The sequence below is a fragment of the Astyanax mexicanus genome, chromosome 4 (assembly GCF_023375975.1).
Source record: "Astyanax mexicanus isolate ESR-SI-001 chromosome 4, AstMex3_surface, whole genome shotgun sequence".
Lineage (NCBI taxonomy): Eukaryota > Metazoa > Chordata > Actinopteri > Characiformes > Acestrorhamphidae > Astyanax > Astyanax mexicanus.
In genome coordinates this window covers 39,555,036-39,563,038 of record NC_064411.1, presented here as the reverse complement: position 1 = coordinate 39,563,038, position 8,003 = coordinate 39,555,036, and positions in this window count along the sequence as shown.

Here is an 8,003-nt window from a genome sequence, read left to right as displayed (position 1 = left end):
TGCAACCGTAAAGGTTATGCAGTTTCCCTTCAAATCTCCAGCATCTGCATTCAGAGCACTGATTGGCTCTTGGGAAATTCAGGCAAATTCTGATTGTTGCATGGTTGTGGAAAGACACACTAAGCAGAACTACATAGACACTTACCAAAATTGCCTGAGTGAATTAAAACAAAAAAGGCGAAGAAAACGATTTGATACAATACTGACCTAATACACTGATGTAGAGTGTCAAAAACAGGGGGACAAACCCAGAATGGAAATGGATTGTGCCAAAATAATACGTTTACAATATACTTCAATTGTATTAAAAATGATGTTTTTTTTTTTTTGTTTTTTTTTTTTAAGTACTTAAATCTACTTAGGTTCGCAGAAGTTGTACGAAAAAAGCATTCAAAAGCACACCCTAATGCTTTCAGGTTGTATTTAAATAAAGCTTGAATACACGTGAATATATTCTTAAGTTGCCATAAGTTTTCAAAATAGTACATTTAGTATGATTTAAGTATGTATTCATTTTAAATGCTAAAAGTATGTACTTTTCCTTTTTAAGTATCCTTTTAAAAAATATATTTAAATGCACTTTTCTTTTACAAGGGTTGATAGGTGCCAGACAGGTGCTAGGCTAAAAGCTGATGCTTTCCAATAGCTACAATCTCTCTTTATTTAGGTAAAATATCTTTATGTAAAAAGTGTTAAAAACTAAGGTATTCTATGCTATGCTCCTGTGCGCTGTCACACTGAAGTAAACTAGCCAATCACATTTTAATGATTTTCGACAAGCCCATTTTGAGAGGATAATCAGTGTTTTGATTCATAGAGAAAATTTAAGGTGGTAATTAGGCTTGTGGGCATTTTTGCCCCTAAAGTAAAGTATCTAAAGTAACACACTGTACTTTAATACCTTTAAAACACCCCCAAAAAACACACTCAACCAATACATTCTATTCTATAACACAATGCAGGGGTTGAGGAGAGTATGAGGTCACAGGCAAGACTTATTATACTTGCGGATATACAGTATATTTATGGGTTAAAATGCTTTTAGCACATGACAACATGCTAATACAGGCTGGGGTCATTGAACAGAGATGCAATAATCATATACATACAGTCATTACGAGCAATAGGTTTCAATTAGTCGGATAAGTGCTTCCATAGCCTGACAGATACTGCACTTTCTGATCGATTTAGCATGCACACACACTCACGTACACACACACACACACACACTGGATATTACAGTGGCCTGTGCATCATTAACACCATTGTTATGATTATGAGGCTTAAGCCCCTCCTCGCGGGAGCGCCGGCTAATCGGGCTGTAATAGAATAAAGCTGCCTCAGCTCGTATCGACCCGCTGATATCGCCAATACAATTATGAACATGGTTCCGCCAATCAATCGGCCTGTATTACGCTCTAATAATGGTCTGGTCTGCTGAGTTAGGGCTGATGCTGGATATGAAGAGCTGAGTATAAAGGTCAGCTTGTCCAGAAAGTCGTCAGTGTCTCCGTATCTCCGCCGTATCTCAGTGTAAGTGAACGCGGTGTTGTGTCTCCTCAGCGGTGTGTTTGCATACAGTAATTATGGAGGTAGGCTGGAAAACGACTCTCCGTTCTCCAGGCTGCAGAAGCGAGGGCCTCATTAGTATGTACGATGCATAATTTCATGCGAGGAGCTCTCTCCGTACAATTACACTGAAAGCTCTTAATCTCCTCAACTCCTCAGCAGCCGCAGATACGTGTAATTATGTTACAAAACAAGCTCGCGTGCTACGCTAACGCCTGTCATACGACTGCGGGACCCCCTGACACACATATACACGAATGTTAAAATTAGTAACACCATCACTAACGTTGGGGATACACTGTATGACAAGTTTTGGAAGCCTTCTTTAACTTTACAACATACAACATCACATAAAATAAAAAAGGTACCATGGATGACCCTATAAAAAAAAAAAGAAAAATGATTGGAAAATCAGGTCATTCTTAACAGGTCATTTCCTAACAAAAAAAAAATAATAATAATAATGCTGCCAGGAACTTGGTCTTTGGTCCAGCTATTCCTGGAACATGTGAGCACCTGATTTAAACTCCCCAACACCAGGTAACATCAGGTAAATTACACCCATAACATCTCTATCAATAATGTCGGATGAAAATCACCTGAACGCATGCTTCTCAAAAAAAACATGATTCCCTCCTTCCATCTAACAATGACATCAATGTGCGCCCTGAAGATACCCAAAGTTTCATGCAACTCAGAAAACAGCAACACAATAAAAATCACATTTTAAAAATTGTGTAGGTGAAAATCACCCAGAGTTAGCATTCTAGGGTTAATTTAATGCACTGGAAATACATATTTAATATAGTGCACTACTGCAAACTGTGTGAGAGGCAGGGAGACTCTAAACAGAGAGACAGAAAGGGAGAGAAAATGAGAGAGAGAGAGAGAGAGAGAGAGAGAGAGAGAGAGAGAGAAAGAGAGAGTATGCTTTGCCAATACTGTATCTACAGTAAATACAGCCAATAAAGGATAGTAGATTGGATTGAAAGAGTGAAGAGAAAGTGGAGAGAGAAAAAAGAGGGAGTAAGAGAAAGATAAAAGGAAGGTAAGTAAAAAAGGCAAAGAAAGTTTTAAGATAGATAAAGATATATATAAATAAGGGAAAGAAAACAGAAAGAAGTGAATAGTAAGAGGAACAGTCAGAGAACAATGGAGAGTAAAAAGTGGAATGTCAAATAATAATGAAAGAAATGAGGGAAAGACAAAGAGAGGGAGGAAAAAAGATAAAGTCAGAAAAAAGGGCAAAGAAAGTAAAGACACAATAAACAAAAAGTGAAAAGTAAGATAGATGGACATAAAATAAGTAAAGAAAACAGAAAGAAGTGAGGGGTGAGAGGAACAGTCCAATGGAAAGAGAGAGCGATGGAAAAGAAAAAGTTGGAATGACATTTAAAAAAGAAGGGAATAGTAAACAGAAAAATAGACAGAGGGTAAGAGGCGATGACAAAAGCTAAAAGAAATGGAGAGAGAAACAGAGGGAGAGAGAAAGATAAAATGAAGTAATAGAAAAAAGACAAACAAAGGGAAGATACAATAAATGAGTGAAAAGTAAAATAAAAATATAAAAGGAGGAAAGACAGAACAGAAAGGAGTAAGTGAGATAGGAAAGAGAGAAAGGAAAGAAGATGAATCATAAAAAAGGATGAGAAATGAAAGGAGGTAAAAAAAAAAAAAGAAAAAAATTGTTCAGATCAATAGATCGGAAAAAAATAAATAAATAAAGACAGCAAAGAGAGAGAGGAAAAAAGAGAGAGGAAGACGAGGAGAGAAAAAAAAAGAAAAAAAAACATTACAAAAAGACAGTAAATAGGAATAAGAATAGGTGTGGTAACAGAGGAAGGAGAGAGAAAGAAGAGACAAGAAGGACAGTTATTTTTAAAGACAGAAGAGAGAACAGAGGATGACAGACAAATAAAACATAAATAAAAAAAGAGATTGAAAGTAGAAAGATAGAATAAGAAAGAAGTGAGAGAGACAGATGTATTATTCCAACAGAAAAAAGGGAAGAGAGTGAGAGACAGAGAAAAGGATGGAGAATGAAGAAGCCATACCTGGAAAGAGATAATGAGAAAGAGAAAAAAAGAAAGAGAAGAAATAGCGAGAGAGTGAAGAGGACAGAGAGAGATAAAAACGAAAGAGAGAGTACTGTAGATAGACAGCAATACACAGCATTGAAAAACTGTAACGTTCTAAATCAAACACTACTCCAAATGTGTTTTATTAGTTAGTTTGAAAGTTTGGGGATAGTTTTATTGTTGTTCCCAGAAGATTAGCAATACCACTTCAACAAATGAAGAAGAAGATCTTATGATTTTATGACAAAGTGCTGTAAAAATCAATCTACACTGCTGGAATGAGAGTAATCCCTGTTTTGGAACACATGAACAGAGGTCTTTGAATGATCATTTTTTTTCATTAACTGCGTGCTAGTCATGTGTACTATTACTGATTATTTAAACCAATATTTTATTTATTATTATAGAATACAATTATATTATAAAATCGTATAATTGTGTATATATAGTTAATAAGGAATATTAATAAACACAGTTGTGGAGAGTGTTTAACATATTTGCTTTGTGGATAAAACATGCACTCATTTAGTCGGGTGTATTTCACTCGGTTTTAAATCTCGTCTGAGGAGACTGCTACAGTATATTTTAGTAGTTAATACAAATGAATTTGGTACCACTTTAAAATAAGACTACCTTTATAAAGGGTTTATAAATGGTTTAGTTTATTAATGGTTACAAATTAGGTTGTAAATGCCTTAAAAATGATTAATATTCAGTTATAACACATACGTAGAAATGTACAAAGACATGTTGTTTGCCAAATAGTGAACCCACAGCCACATAACTGATTATTAATGATTTTAAGGCATTTAAAACCTAATTAGTAACCATTAATAAACTAATTGTAAACCATTTATAAACCCTTTATAAAGGTAGTCTTATTTTAAAGTGGTACCATGAATTTTAATAAATACAGTGCAATTTTACTTTTAACAGCATTAATGAAGGTGCAGATGCATATCTAAACTTCGAAAAAAAAATTAAAGGAATTAAAAGTAAATTTTGTAAGGCCCTAAAAAGAGAGAGAGAAAGAGAAATGCTGTACTGTACAGTACGACTGCCAGCTTTGCTATTCACAAGTTTACATTCTCTCCTCCTCTCTCTCTCTCTCTCTCTCTCTCTCAGTCGGATGGAGTGGTGGGCCAGGGTCCAGCCCTCAATCATGTACAGTATTTAATACTAAGCCTCTAAGTGACTATAATGTGATTAAATATTAAGCAATTTAGAAATGCTCTAATAGCATTTACAAATAACAGTTGGGGCCATAATTATAATGAGTAAGCCTCTCTTACGCAGCACTAATGGTGTGTGTGTGAAAGTGTGTGTGTGTGTGTGTGTGTGTGTTTTTCCCTCTCTGATCTCTGTCCGGTGCAGTGAACAGGACAGGGTCCGCCAAAGGTCAGCGGCGGGGTCAAATGTCAAACGGCAATTTATGTCACGGCAATATTTTGTTGTGGGTAAGAGGAGCGGAATATGTACATTAAGATAATGTGTTCGTGACCTAATCTATACAGGAACGCAGCGCTGCTCGCTCCAGGCCCCCTAATGCACTCCAATGTATTTATGGACAATAATTAAAAGGGAAAAGCATGCATTAAAACCGATCTGTACTTAGCAGATCTAAGCTAATGAGATTAGCATAATGAATAGCCCACTCTGCTGCGCCGTACACACGCGGACACACACGCCGGCTTTCGCCGACAGCCTCCAAAAATATGACAAGGTCGGAATTATAAGTGTTTCCCACACAGGGGGGCCTTTATGCATGTCATAATTCCACACCCCCCAGTACCACGGCTCAAGCTGGACCGCGCTTTGTGTAAACGCATTCATCCGGAGAGCCGAGAGAGAGCAGAGAACAATAACAGTAATAATAATAATAACGAGGGACAAAAGGTTATCTGAGAGCAAAACGTACAGACTCAATCTGGCCAATACTGAAAAAAAAGAAAACACAGCCTGGCCAGTTTAATCTGGACAAGCTGGAATTTTTTGGTCTACAAACATGATTAACCTTCACCAAGCTTCAAAACCAGTATGACCAACCGTGACCCCATAGACAAGCTGGTTGACAAGCATGTCCCAAAATCAAATACAACATACACTATGCTGGTCAAGAGCTTTTTAACCAGCTGGTTTTCACCAAGATTACCAGTTTTCATCCACCTGAACCACCAAAAACCCTGTTTAGACCATCTGAAAATCAGCTTACAGCAGGGGCATCACAAGCCATTTTAGGGGCACTTCAAGCACCCCCCAAACAAGCTTCTGCATGCCTATAAATTGTGTTATATTTTAGTTTAGTTTAAGAATGAAAATATCTAGGGCGCAGAGGGGTTCAGCTGTCTAAAATGCTCCCATTATGATTGGGAGATCAACGGTTCGAATTCCAGTCCTGGAGCTCGCCATCAGCTGCTGGAGCCCTGAGAGAGCACAATTAATTGACCTTGCTCTCTCTGGGTGGGTAGATGGCGCTCTTTTCCCTCATCACTTCAAAAGGTGATGTCGATCAGCACAAGAAATCTGTGAACTGGTGTATCGATGCGCTTTTCTCTGAGAGCGCTGTGATGATAGTCAGCAATGCTGCATCAGCAGCAGTTGGAAAAGAGGCAATGGCTGACTTGACATGTATCGGAGGAGGCATGTGCTAGTCTTCATCCTCCTGGTGTTGTGGCATCACCAGTGGTGGTGGATATACAGCTGAGTAGAAACTGAATGGGTGGGACAATTGGCTTAGCTAAACTGGGAGAAAACAGGAAAGTTTGACATTAAAAAATAAAATAAAAAAGACTGAAAATATCAGAATATCAGAATGTTGTATTATCATGACTTCTCGTGATGAAATCCAAATAATGATTTTTAGTATTCAAGACAATCACAGCCCTACTTACATAGCAGACAAAATCTGTTGCAGAAATATTTATTTATATACAACTTATTCTAGACACACTACTACATGTGAAAATTTACCAACAAAATGTTCTATTACACCCAAGTCAAAATTGATGCTGACATGTGCAATTAAATAACCTGTACATAAAACTGTTATACATCTGTAACAATGCATCATTTACCATTTGTTATTACAGTGTTATTACATGGATTGTTAACATGTAAATACATAGTGTCATTAGAGACACATATTTACTTATTTATTATAAAGTTGGACCACAATTCCTTTTAACCCAAGCTAGCATTAGCATTATTAGCATTAGCATTATTAGCATTACATGTGAAGAAACTGCCGCCATATCTTTTCAATCTCTATCAGAGGAAAGTGCTGGATGGCCAGTTTTGATACATCAGCCCACAGATGCCTGTGCTAGCCAGTGAAAATAACTGGGATAGAGAGTGCCAGCTGAATTGATGAGGAGCCAACTGTAGCCAACTCTCTCAGGCTCCGGCTGCTGATGCCAAAACAGCATGACCTGGGATTTAAACCAGAAATAATATTGTTTCATGTCAAAAGGAAGCTAAAGAATGATGCACTGGCCTACTGCATTGAATGTGATTAATTGTTGCTTGTGAAAGAAACTGCTTGTCTGTTTGCATGGACACTTTTAGCCAGATGCTGCCAGTCACGATCATTACCACACACTACGCCTTCTTCTTTGATGAGGAATGTTAAATGCCCACTGTCACAACTTCGAAAATGCTATGTGACATCCATCTTAAACCCGCTTGATGAATCACGTCGGCTTGCCATGAGCATGCTGGTCAGTGTTGAGCCTCACTCACAAGATAAAACCTCACAGCCTATACAGGTATGGACGTTCCCAAGTTGTCCCCTGAGGTAACACCCCTGGATTCACTTTCATACTGCTCTCACCCCCCCTGTGCAGCTTGTCAAACATGGAATCCGACGCTACGTGAGAGTGTATTTGTGTCGGGAGGATGATCAGCTTTCTTTTTTTCGCGATTGCAGAAAATAGGCTTTATAAAAGGATGCTGGGAAGGTGCGGTCTTATCGAGAGGCTGGACAAAAACTCAGTGAGTAGAGAGAGAGAGAGAGAGAGAGAGAGAGAGAGTGGACGTCACACTCGGCTATTTTCAGCATCTGAGTGACAGCAGGACACTCAGGACACATCTTCTCTCTATATCTTTGTCCCTGTTCTTTTTCTGTCTTTCTCTCTTTATTTATCTCTCCCTCCCTCTCGCTTTCTTTCTCTCTTTGTTTTTCAATCTTCCTCTCTTTTTTTGTAGTTCTGTCGTTCACTTTCTTTCTGTCCCTCTATCAAAGTCACTGCCACACTTTCTCTCTTTTTTTGTCTGCATACTCACTTTTTCTGTCTATCTAACTGTCTTTTGTTTCTCTCTCTTTTCTCTCTTTCCTTCTCAGCTGTTTCCCCCACTTTT